Source organism: Tursiops truncatus, chromosome 10, assembly GCF_011762595.2.
Source record: "Tursiops truncatus isolate mTurTru1 chromosome 10, mTurTru1.mat.Y, whole genome shotgun sequence".
NCBI classification, from domain to species: Eukaryota; Metazoa; Chordata; class Mammalia; order Artiodactyla; family Delphinidae; genus Tursiops; species Tursiops truncatus.
The window spans coordinates 64,955,034-64,965,737 of record NC_047043.1 but is presented as its reverse complement, the minus strand read 5'-3'; the positions used below and the strand labels follow the sequence as shown (position 1 = coordinate 64,965,737).

At 55.0% G+C, this 10,704-nt stretch overlaps 1 long non-coding RNA gene across 1 annotated transcript; it reads right to left on the bottom strand.

Moving 5' to 3' along the window:
* Positions 1–2,895: 2,895 nt before the first annotated feature.
* On the bottom strand, positions 2,896–8,050 carry LOC109549370 (uncharacterized). The gene is made up of 3 exons (XR_004528544.2): positions 6,979–8,050; positions 3,539–3,620; positions 2,896–3,411 (listed from the first exon to the last, which is right to left on the bottom strand). It is a non-coding gene; the product is annotated as an uncharacterized lncRNA (long non-coding RNA).
* Between the last annotated feature and the right edge of the window lie 2,654 nt (positions 8,051–10,704).

Here is a 10,704-nt window from a genome sequence, read left to right as displayed (position 1 = left end):
TCTCTCTAGGTTGCAGTTAAGAAAAAGGTTTATTGCCACCTCAACACTTTTGCCCAGGTTGTCTCCCTACAGCTGGGATACCTCCTCTAATCATCCAAGACTTATCCATCCTTCTCTGATCTTCTAGGAGGTATCCTCCTGCAGGTAGTTATCCTGGACTCCATCATGGGACCCAGCAACCATGACCCAAGGGAGAGAAAGAGAGAGAGAGAGAGAGAGAGGTGCCACCTGACTTCTGGGAAGATAAGTGGCCATGATCTTATGGCCTGTCACCCCTGGACAGTGGCTGCAACCCCATGGCTGGACAAAGGTGGGGTGGAGGCAACAGCATTTCTAAGGGGACATTTCAGTCTTTCTGATCCTGTTCTCCAGGAGGAGGCCACAGCCCCGACCTCCGATGGACATTTAAAAAGTCTGCCAAGGGTTACCCAGGAAGGTGTCCTGTGTGGCCCTAGTGCCACGAGCTGAGGAGGCCCCAGTCCAAAGACAAGGAAGGTCCACAAAGCAGGGAAGGGAGCTGGCCACCAATGCTTGGTCATCAATGCTTAGCCACCCACAGTCCCCTGTTTAGCACAGACTCCCTCCTTACCACCTTGATACACATCTTCCACTCTCAATCCTCAGTCTGCTCTCCCTGGAATGTCCATGCGTCCCTCTCTGAATGGCTCTCTTGTTGAGGGGGCATTGGCCTGTAAGTCCTCAAATGGTTCCCGCAGGGCTCCCTCCTGCCTGGAACCAAAGCTCAGGCAGGCCCTGCCATGAGCACTCAGCGCAACTGTTGAAAACACAATGCCCACCCAGGGACACAGACATTCAGAGATATGCTCTACACATCCATACATAGGCTCAGCCTCCAAAATGCTTCAAATCCACAGAACACACTGTAAAAATGAGTGCACACAGCCAAGAACACAGCCTGTCCACACAGACTACAAACCCAGCTCCAAGGTGGGCCTCTTCCCCTGTCAGCCCCGCCCCTCGCTTGAGAGCTGATCCTCCCTCCTTGGGCCTCCCTAGTCTGCTCCTAGCAACAGGCAACAGCTCTAGCAGTTACCAGGCAACAGCTCTAGCATTTGCCAGGCAACAGGGAGAAACTGTCCGTCCCTTGGAGGCCAGGCTCACCAGAGGTAGGTAGACACAGACCCCAGTCAATGGAGGTGAGGCAGGACAGGGCCACTGGGAGGCATGGCTTCCCCCAGCCCCAAGCCAGTTCCTGTGGTATTTGCACCCTTCCCACCAGTTAGCCACCCGCTTCCAGTTAAGTGCTCTTCCTACAGAGTCCAGCAACCCCTGCATCCAGTGCTCCTGGCTGCTCCCTCACCATTTTCATGGGGGTCCCCAGGGCTACTGCGAAGTCTCTGTTTGCTCCTCCAGTCACACACCTCCCACTCCAGGGGCTCAGAGCCCCACAGGCCCAACTTCTCCCCCAATCACCAGCCCCATGTCCACCGCTGCTCTGAAACCCAGACACTTCGGGTACCCCCGATAACCCCTGTTCCTAGGCTTTCCACTTTGTGACCTCCCACCAGCCAGAGCCATGACCCTTGCTCCCCACCCCTACATCCTGTCAGTTTCTTCCCCTCCTTAACTCCCCCTCAAATACATCCCCATTCTCTGTCCCCATTGTCCCTTATTCTAGGCCTCCAGCTTCCTCCCTGGCTCTCCTGTTTCTCTACAATCCATCCTCTACATGGCAGTCAAGGGGATCCTGCTGAAAGAAACCATATCACTCTCTTGCACACAAACCTTCTGTGGCTCCCCAGTACCCTGAGGATAAAGCCCACACACACGGCTTTGGACTGTGCAGGGGCAGAGGTGGCACAGTGGTGATTGACAGCAGGGACTCTGAGGAGCACTCCACAAACTTGCCGGCTGCGTATTACTTTGGACAAGTACCAGAAACGCCTTGTGCCTCAGTTTTTTGTTGTCTTTTTTTAATTTTTCTTTTTTTTTTTTTTTTTGGCTGCACCAGGTCTTAGTTGCAGCACGCAGGATCCAGTTCCCTGACCAGGGATCGAACCCAGGCCCCCTGCATTGGGAGCTTGGAGTCTTTTTTAAAATAAATTTATTATTTATTTGTTTGTTTTACTGTTGGCTGTGTTGGGTCTTTGTTGCTGCGCGCGGGGCTTTCTCTAGTTGCAGCCAGCTGGGGCTACTCTTCCTTGCGGTGCGCAGGCTTCTCATTGTCATGGCTTCTCTTGTTGCAGAGCACAGGCTCTAGGCGCGTGGGCTTCAGTAGTTGTGGCGCACGGGCTTAGTTGCTCTGAGGCATGTGGGATCTTCCCAGACCAGGGATCGAACCCGTGTCCCCTGCATTGGCAGGTGGATTCTTAATCACTGAGCCACCAGGGAAGCCCGGGAGCTCGGAGTCTTAACCACTGGACCACCAGGGAATTCCCATGTCTCAGTTTTTTTTATCAGTAAAATGGACCTAACAGTAATAGCTACCCACTACACTGGCTGAGGTCACGGATAAGGGAGGAAATGTAGCTAAATGTTCAGAATGTGCATGGTACACAAAACGCCCTCAGTAGGGGTGAGTTGTTATAACAGTAATTTCTTTCTGCCAGGCCCCTTAGGGGCTGTCCCCGACCAAGGCCCACCTCATCTCCCTCCATTTGCAACACACCAGCACTCCAGCCATCTGACTTGCCTTGCTCTCCCCATTCTCTTGCACGTCCCCCATTCCCTTCCCCCACTTCCCTCCTCCCAATCTTTCATTCCCTGGCTGTGAGCTGGGCATCTCTGACTCCCATTGTCCTGGGGCTTCCCCTCCCCAGCCAGATGCCACTATCCCAGTGGTGAGTCTCTGCCACCCACCCAGATCTCTGATTCCAGACCCCTTACAGCATAGTCCTTGAGGGTGGCAGGTAAATATTTGTCAAACGAAACGAATGAATCACACAAAGTTTAACCCACCCTTCCAGGGGTTCCCCCTGGAGCGGGGAGAGGTGAAAACACTAATCCTGCCATCACTATAAATATATTCACCATAGTTGTTTGTGCAGAGAGGGTAGAAACTCATGGTGCCTGGGAAGGTCAGGGAGCCTTCTTGGTGGAGGTGGTGTGGGGAGTATTAGAGGGAGAGGATCACTGAGGGAAGTGGGAACAGGGACTGGGAGGGTGGGTTCGGGAACGGGCTGGGGAGAAAATCAACAGTCAGAGCTAGAGAAACACCTGGCTTTGAAGCTGAGGCCACTGAGACCCAGAAGGGGTCAGGACGCAACCACGGTCATCCAGCGAGGGACATCACAGGCATGCTGCTTCCTTTACACTTGGGAGCCCAGGAGTCCTTTCATCCTTTCAACAGACATTGTTCTGGGGGCGGAGGATGGTTGCCCAGCCAGGGCTTCACGGGCACCAGAGGAGGCATGACTTGTGTCTGTGCATGCTGGTCCAGCAGCACCTGAACTAGACCGTAAAGGACAGTAAAATGAAAAAAAAAAAAAAAAAAAAAAAAAAGGACAGTAAAATGACATTCAGCAGAACTAAGGATGGCATCCCAGCTGGAATGGAGAAGTGGCAGCTACTGGCTCACCTGGACAGCTAGGATAACTTCGAGGCTCACCGCAGGCCACAGAGCAGGTCCAGCTTGTCCTGAGCTCCTGTCGTGCACCAGGCTGAACAGGGTGAGGAACAGAGACCCCCTCAGTGGGCTGCGACTCCCCGGTCCACAGACTCCAGGAAGGGGAAGCTGCCAGCACTTCCCCAAAGGCAGTTTCGGGGTGGGTGTGTTTGCCCCCACCAGAGTCCAAGAACAGGCAGGACCCCACAGGGATGCCAAGTCCAGGATCCTGGCCACTCCATCTCCATGGCTCTCAGATGGCAGGGAGTGCCCAGCTAGGCCCTGTACCACCAAATCACAGCTTTGCAGATAGGGCCTCAGCAACTTCTGTTTGTAGATCTCAGTGGTCAGAGCTGGCTCCCTCCCTGCAACCCTGAGCCAGGCTCCACCTCCTAGTACATCCCCTGCACTTCCCCTTTCCTGCTTCTGAGCCCAGCAGCACTTCTGAGATTGGAGTCAGCCACCTTGCCCTCTCTGCCTCTTCCTTCCAAACCGCTATTCCCAGGCTTCTCTTACCCCCAGGGAAACAGTCCCAAGCCTGGCAGGCCTTGGGGTCCAGGGTCCCCTTTCACAGTCATCCACCTCCTTCAATTGGCTTTGGCCTGGAGAACTCAGGGCCCAGCACTCCATGCTCAGGTTTCTGGGGGCTAGGGGATTCCACCTGACACGGGCAGGAGGCTCTGAGAGGAGTCCTTTCAACTACTGTTTGCTGTGAAACTACTGTGTGCCATTGTGCCGAGAACCTTAGGGTGAGGAAGGGAGCTGGGACCCTGCGCTTCAGGAGCACACCAAACACGTAAACAGGGAAATGAACTCCACTGTTTTGGAATAACTCAACAGGGTGACACGAGAGCCACTGGGAGGTGTATGCAGGAGGAACAGTCCAGGGGCTTCCCTGGTGGTGCAGTAGTTAAGAATCCGCCTGCCAATGCAGGGAACATGGGTTCGAGCCCTGGTCCGGGAAGATCCCACATGCCGTGGAGCAACTACACCCGTGCGCCACAACTACTGAGCCTGTGCTCTAGAGCCCGTGAGCCACGGCTACTGAGCCCGCGCATCTAGAGCCCGTGCTCTGCAACAAGAGAAGCCACTGCAATGGGAAGCTCATGCACCGCAACAAAGAGCAGCCCCCGCTCACCGCAACTAGAGAAAGCCCGCGCGCAGCAACGAGAACCCAACGCAGCCAAAAATAAATAAATAAATATTTTTTAAAAAAGGGGGGCTTCCCTGGTGGCGCAGTGGTTGAGAGTCCGCCTGCCGATGCAGGGGACACGGGTTCGTGCCCTGGTCTGGGAAGATCCCACATGTCACAGAGCGGCTAGGCCCATGAGCCATGGCCGCTGAGCCTGCGCGTCCGGAGCCTGTGCTCCGCAACGGGAGAGGCCACAACAGTGAGAGGCCCACGTAACGCAAAAAAAAAAAAAAAAAAAGGAGGAACAGTCCAAGGAGGGGAACTCTGAATGATGAGAAGGGACCAACCATGTGACAAGCCAAGAGAAGAAAGCGATAGGCAGAGGCGACAGCAAGTGCAAAGGCCTTGGGGCGGGAAGGGCCTGAGTGTTCTTGGAACAGAAAGGCCAGCCTGGCCAGAACAGCCAGAGCAAGAGGGACTGTGGTGTGAGGGAGGCCAGCCATGAGGCATCAGTGAGGCACAGGGAAGGCAGGGGGCTCCCAAGTGCCCAAGAGATGCTGAGGTAGGAGTTCATATGAGCCTGCAGTGGACAACAGCATCTCCAAGCCAGTGACCCATGTCTGGCCCTGAAAATCCAACTGATCCTGGCACTCAGGGTGCTGCTGATATGACTGCGGGAGAACTGCCCAGTGACTTAGCAGGGGACCCAGGGAGCCTTCAAGGCTTTGGGTCCATGACTGAGCTGAGCCCCCCTCCATGTCCTTGAAAAGCTCTTGTCCAACTTGCTACTGTGTCTGTTACCTATGCAGCCTCTAAAGGCCCCCTCCCCTGGGTAACCCAGTATCCTTGGAGGGCCTGGGAAATGATAATCAGCCCTATCCCCGGGAGCCACTCCTCTGCTCACCCTGTTGCCTAGCCTTCCCTGCCATGCTGTCCAAAGGCTGGGGCTGGTAGCTTCTGCAACTCATTGGGGCCTTCATTAGCACTGCTTCCTGGAATTTAATTTAATGAAGGAGCAAAAACAGCCCTAATGAAGGTAATCCAACAGGAAGCAGCCCATGAGATGCCTCCAAGGCCCAGCCACCAGGGCTCAGGAGCTTCCTGTAGATGGTGACCAGGAGCAGAGGGGGAAGAGAAAGGGGACCTGTTCTGGGAGAGATGCTGGTCACTGAGCCCTGGAAGCATGGAACATAGCTCTGCAGTACTGCAGGGAACAAATGCTGCCACTGAAGCCAACTAGACAGATTTAGAGGAATAAGCCTGGTTGGGGATGGCTTCAGGCTGCTGGAGAAAAGCTTTTGAGACGCCCTGGGCCAGTACCATCTATCACAGCACAGGCCCAGCTGTGGGCCAGCACCAGTGGGTAGTCAGGAGGGGCCAGATCATCAGGGCCAAGGGCAGGGAAGAGTTTAAATTTTATTCCAAATGTGATAGAAACAATTGGAGGGTTTGGGGGAATTCCCTGGCAGTCCAGTGGTTAGGACTTGGAACTTTCACTGCTGGGGCCCAGGTTCAATCCCTGGTCAGGGAACTAAGATTCCACAAGCTGTGCAGCCTTAAAAAAAAAAAAAAATTGGAGGGTTTTTAAGGGCAGGTGACATGATCTACTATTTTAAAGTTCCCTCTGACTGCTATGGAGAGTGTGGCCCCAGTGGACAAGAGAAAAGGCAGGGAAGGAGGCACGGGGTGACCACCATGTGGTGCAGGAGATGAGGGTGATGGAGTGACACCTATGGGGACAGGGCTGTCCCACATCCTCTAGGAGAGGCTAGCTAGAGACATGTGGGAGGCAGGGCATAAATAACTGGACTGAGCTAGTTTCCTTCCAGCAGGTTTGGGCTGACTAGTCCCCTTTCAGCCTTCTCCACAGGCCTGGCCTCTTCTCCAAATAGACATGGCTCAAACATTTAAAGAAAATCTGTTTAAAGGGTTCCCCAGGCCCCTATAGTCGTTTCCCCAGCTCTGTGCACCTCTCTACTCCGCTGCTGGAGTTCCCTTCCCATTTCTCCATCGCTGGGAAGCCTTCCTTGCCCTGCACCCAGGTCTCGGGCACCGCCAAGACTTCCCAGGAGCTCCAGGACTGTATTTCACAAGGGAAAATGCCGGAGGCTCAGATGTGGGGTGAGCCTCAAAGATCAGAGCCTGTCCCTCAGCTTTCGGCCTCCTGCCACCCTGTTCCCACCCCTGCCCTAGTACCCCTTAACACTGCCTGCCCTCGGCCCACCGCAGCCCCCTCGCACCCTCCCCGCTCCCTATTCGTGACCTCCCTCCCCAAGTTTACCTCCCCCGCCTCGGGGCCAAGCTGAAACCGGAAGCGACATCTGAGTGCGCCGCCCCGCCTCTTCCGGGGCTTCTCTAGGCGGGAGCGCGGGGTTTGGGTGGTGCTAGAGGCAGGGCACGGCTTCGCGGGGCAGCGGCGCCTCCTAGCGGGTCTTTGGCGCAACGCCGGAGCCGAGGCGGGCCTAGCGCCCGCACCTCCCCGCAGTCCTCTCCTCTCCTCCCGACTGCCGCTCGCCATTACCCCCACCAGGCCTGCCTTCCCGTTTCGTTCTGCCTCCAGCCCTGGCCCCCGCCTCCGCCGATCTGCCCACTCGGTGGCCAGAGAGGCCCTCCCTCCATAGGGCAGTAGCCGTTCGGTGTCCTCTGGCTCAGAGCCGTCCGTGGCGCCCCATGGCCCTTGCCCTGCTCTGACCCCATCCCTCCTGGCCTTCCTCCAGCCTTAGCCGCCCTCTCGGCCCATCCTCAGAACGTGCCATGACACATGCCTTCCTGCTTCTTCTGGTCCTGGCATCTTCGCCGCCTCCGTTCCAGTATGTTTTCTAGCCTCCACCCCGCAAATTCACAGCGGAGATTAAACGCTGATTTGGTTGACTATCCCGGTGGGCACTTCCCCTGCTTCCTGAAGCTGGGGTGGCTCAGTGCCCATAGCCTGCGCTGAGCCTGGGGCCGCGTGCCGGTGCGATTTGGGGGCTCTGGGTGCCTTGCTGAGCTTGACCCCAGAGTAGATGTGGGCAGCGTAAGGAGAGGAGCTGGGCGATGCTTGGTGGGGCTCCCAGAACGCTTGGTCAAGGGTGGGGCTGGGACTCGGCCCCTTCCTCCGCACCAGGAACCCCTCCAAGGTCAGGCAGCTCATGGGGGGCCCAGACCTGGCTCCCTGAGGACCCGGCCAAGTGTGGGACTGGCAGTTCCTCACCCTCCCGCCCCGCCCCGCCCGGAGCCTTCCTGCCTGCCCTCTTCCCATGCGCCAGCCAGGACGCCTTCCTGGACAGCCTTGGAGCCTCAGGGCTCCGCTTCACAGCCATAGCTGACCATCCCCACCACCAGGTCCTGTAACGTGTTGGGTGGGTCACTGCGCCGCCCAGACTCTGGCCGTTGACCGCCAGGGGGCAGCAGAGGCCGCCTTCTATGGATCTTCTGGGGCGGGGGTGGGGGTGGGGTGTGCGGGTTAAGTCTAATCCTGTCCAGGTCCCGCTGTGCGTGGCAGGGCAGGTTTGCAGCCTTGTATGGTTTTGAAAGCAGTTTTGTTCTTTCCGATTTTTCCCAGGGCTACTTTTTCTTCCTAAGTAGCTTGCAGTCTATTATTACTGTTCCACGTCATTTGAAAGTTAGTTGCTGGATGACTTTAAACTGAGGTCAAGGCAGAGATCTGAAAGTGTCTTCTGGGTCCCTGCATATGCTCTTTGATGTCCCTGGCTTCATCGTGGACCCGTGATGTTCCTAGCTACCAGCAATTGGCCTGGCCAGGCCAGGCTGTGGCCACCCTGCGTGTTCCCTGATACGACTGCCCAACCTCCGCGTACTGTCTTCCAGCTCAGTACTTCCAGGGCTCTGGCCCAGAAGTCCTTCACCTGCCTCCAGCCCACCACGCTGCCAGCTTCTTCAAATCTCTTACCCTCAATAGCTGCTTCTTCCCAGTCTTCCATAAATGCCTCTGTTGGCCCTGCTCCTCTCACTTCACACAAATTTTCTACACTTTATCTTTTCTTTTCTACCTCTCTTTCCTCTATCCTCTCCAGGCAGGCTTGCCCCTCCCTCCACAAAAAAAGCCCTGGTCAGGGTCCTTAGTGACCTACACGTTGCTGGACCCAGTGGTCTGTGCTCCACCCTCACCTCCTTGAGCAGCTGATGCTCGTCTGGTTCCCAGGAGCCCACATTCTCCTGGGTTTCCTCCTACCTCCTGGCTGCTCCCTCCAGCTGTTTTGCTGGTTCCACCTCATCTCTCCTACCTCCTAACAGAGGAATATTCCAGGGCTCAGTCCCTACTGCTGCCCTCCTCCTTCCAAACCCATCTGCCCCCATCACATCCAGGAGCCTGGCTTTAAGTACCAATCCACACTTTTTCTCTCCCAGATCCAAAGCTCCAGCACTGGTCACTCTACTGAACTTGAGTCACACACCTAGCAGCAAACATGGCATTTCCACTTTGATGTCCAGTCAGTGTTTTAAACTTTTCATGGGCAAAATTGATCTCCCTCCCAAGCCTACTCCTCCCCCCGCCTCCCTCGGCAGATACAGTGGCAAGTTGGAGTCACTCTGGACTTGTCTCTGCCCTTCCCCTCATACGTACCCAAGCCATCAGGGAATCCTTCAGGATATGCCCAACGTCTCACCCCAACTCTGCCACTACCTGGGCTGCGACACCTGATATGTCTGTCTGGAACAACTGTAGTAGCCCTTGCGTCAGTGTCACCCTTGGCTCCCCATCTCCCACCCCAGAGTCTAGTCTCAATGCAGCAGCCAGAATAATCCATTTAAAACCTAGAGTTGCTACTGAGTCAGATCCTGCCCCCTCCTCTGTTCAGGACCTGGCATTGACTCTTGCCTTTTCCACAGAAAAATCCAAAGTCCTATGGTGGCTGGCATGGTCCCACAACATCCCCTCATTAGCCCCCAATCGCCCCTTCTACCCTCTCCCACCTCTCTCAGCATCAGCCTCGATGGCTTCCTGGCTGCTCCTCTCCCAAGCCGGCACATTCTGCCTCAGGGCTTTGCACTGGCTGATCCCTCTGGCTGGAATGTTCCCTGCAGACATCTGCATGGCTTCCTCCCTCTCCAAGTTCTGATCAAACATCCCTTCCTCAGTGAGGCCCACCCTGACCCACCTCCCAACCCTTGTTCTTTTTAAATTTTATTTGGTTGCACCACGTGGCATGTGGGATCTTAGTTCCCCGACCAGGGATCAAACTCGTGTCCCCTGCATTGGGAGCGCGGAGTCTTAACCACTGAACCGCCAGGGAAGCCAGCCCCTAACCCTTATTCTTCATTGCCCTTTACTCCCTATACTACTGATCATCTGCTAACAAATGATATAACTTACTGATTATGTCTCATGTTTCTGGTCTGAATCCAATCCCCCACCTATAAGTCCAAGGAAGGCAGGGCTCTTCACTTTGTTCATTGCTGTACATACAGGTGCTAGAAGAGCACCCGGCACATAGGAAATCTTAATAAATACTTGTCAAATGAATGAACAATGAATTCCTTTTCAGTTGATAGGCGAATGTGTGCATGTGCACACAGGGGAGAAGGGTGCAGGCAGGGGCAGCTGCTGGTCAGGGAGACCAAGGCCTATGCTTTGGCCCTTTTTCCTGGTCTGTATTGTCTTATTTTTCTGTTACAAGCAGTCATAGGAAAAGTGGTGAAAAGAAATATTGACGACCTCTGTGCTGCTCTAATTTTGGGGTTTTTTTTTTTTTGGCTGCACCACACAGCTTGTGGGATCTTAGTTCCCCGACCAGGAATTGAACCCAGGCCCTCAACAGTGAGAGCACAGAGTCCTAACAACTGGACCGCCTGGGAATTCCTGCTCTAATTTGTTAACATTTCAGATTAAAAACATTTTTTTCAGAGCAAATTTTAAAAAGCAAACCAGAAGAAAGAAAGACCTGGGAAATTCTTCAAAACATACAAAAATGCTTAGTGATGACCAAGGGCCTGCAGACGCATCCTCGTGGAGGCGGAATGGCTGGAACTTGACAGAGATACTCATTCTCAAACAGTCTTGTGG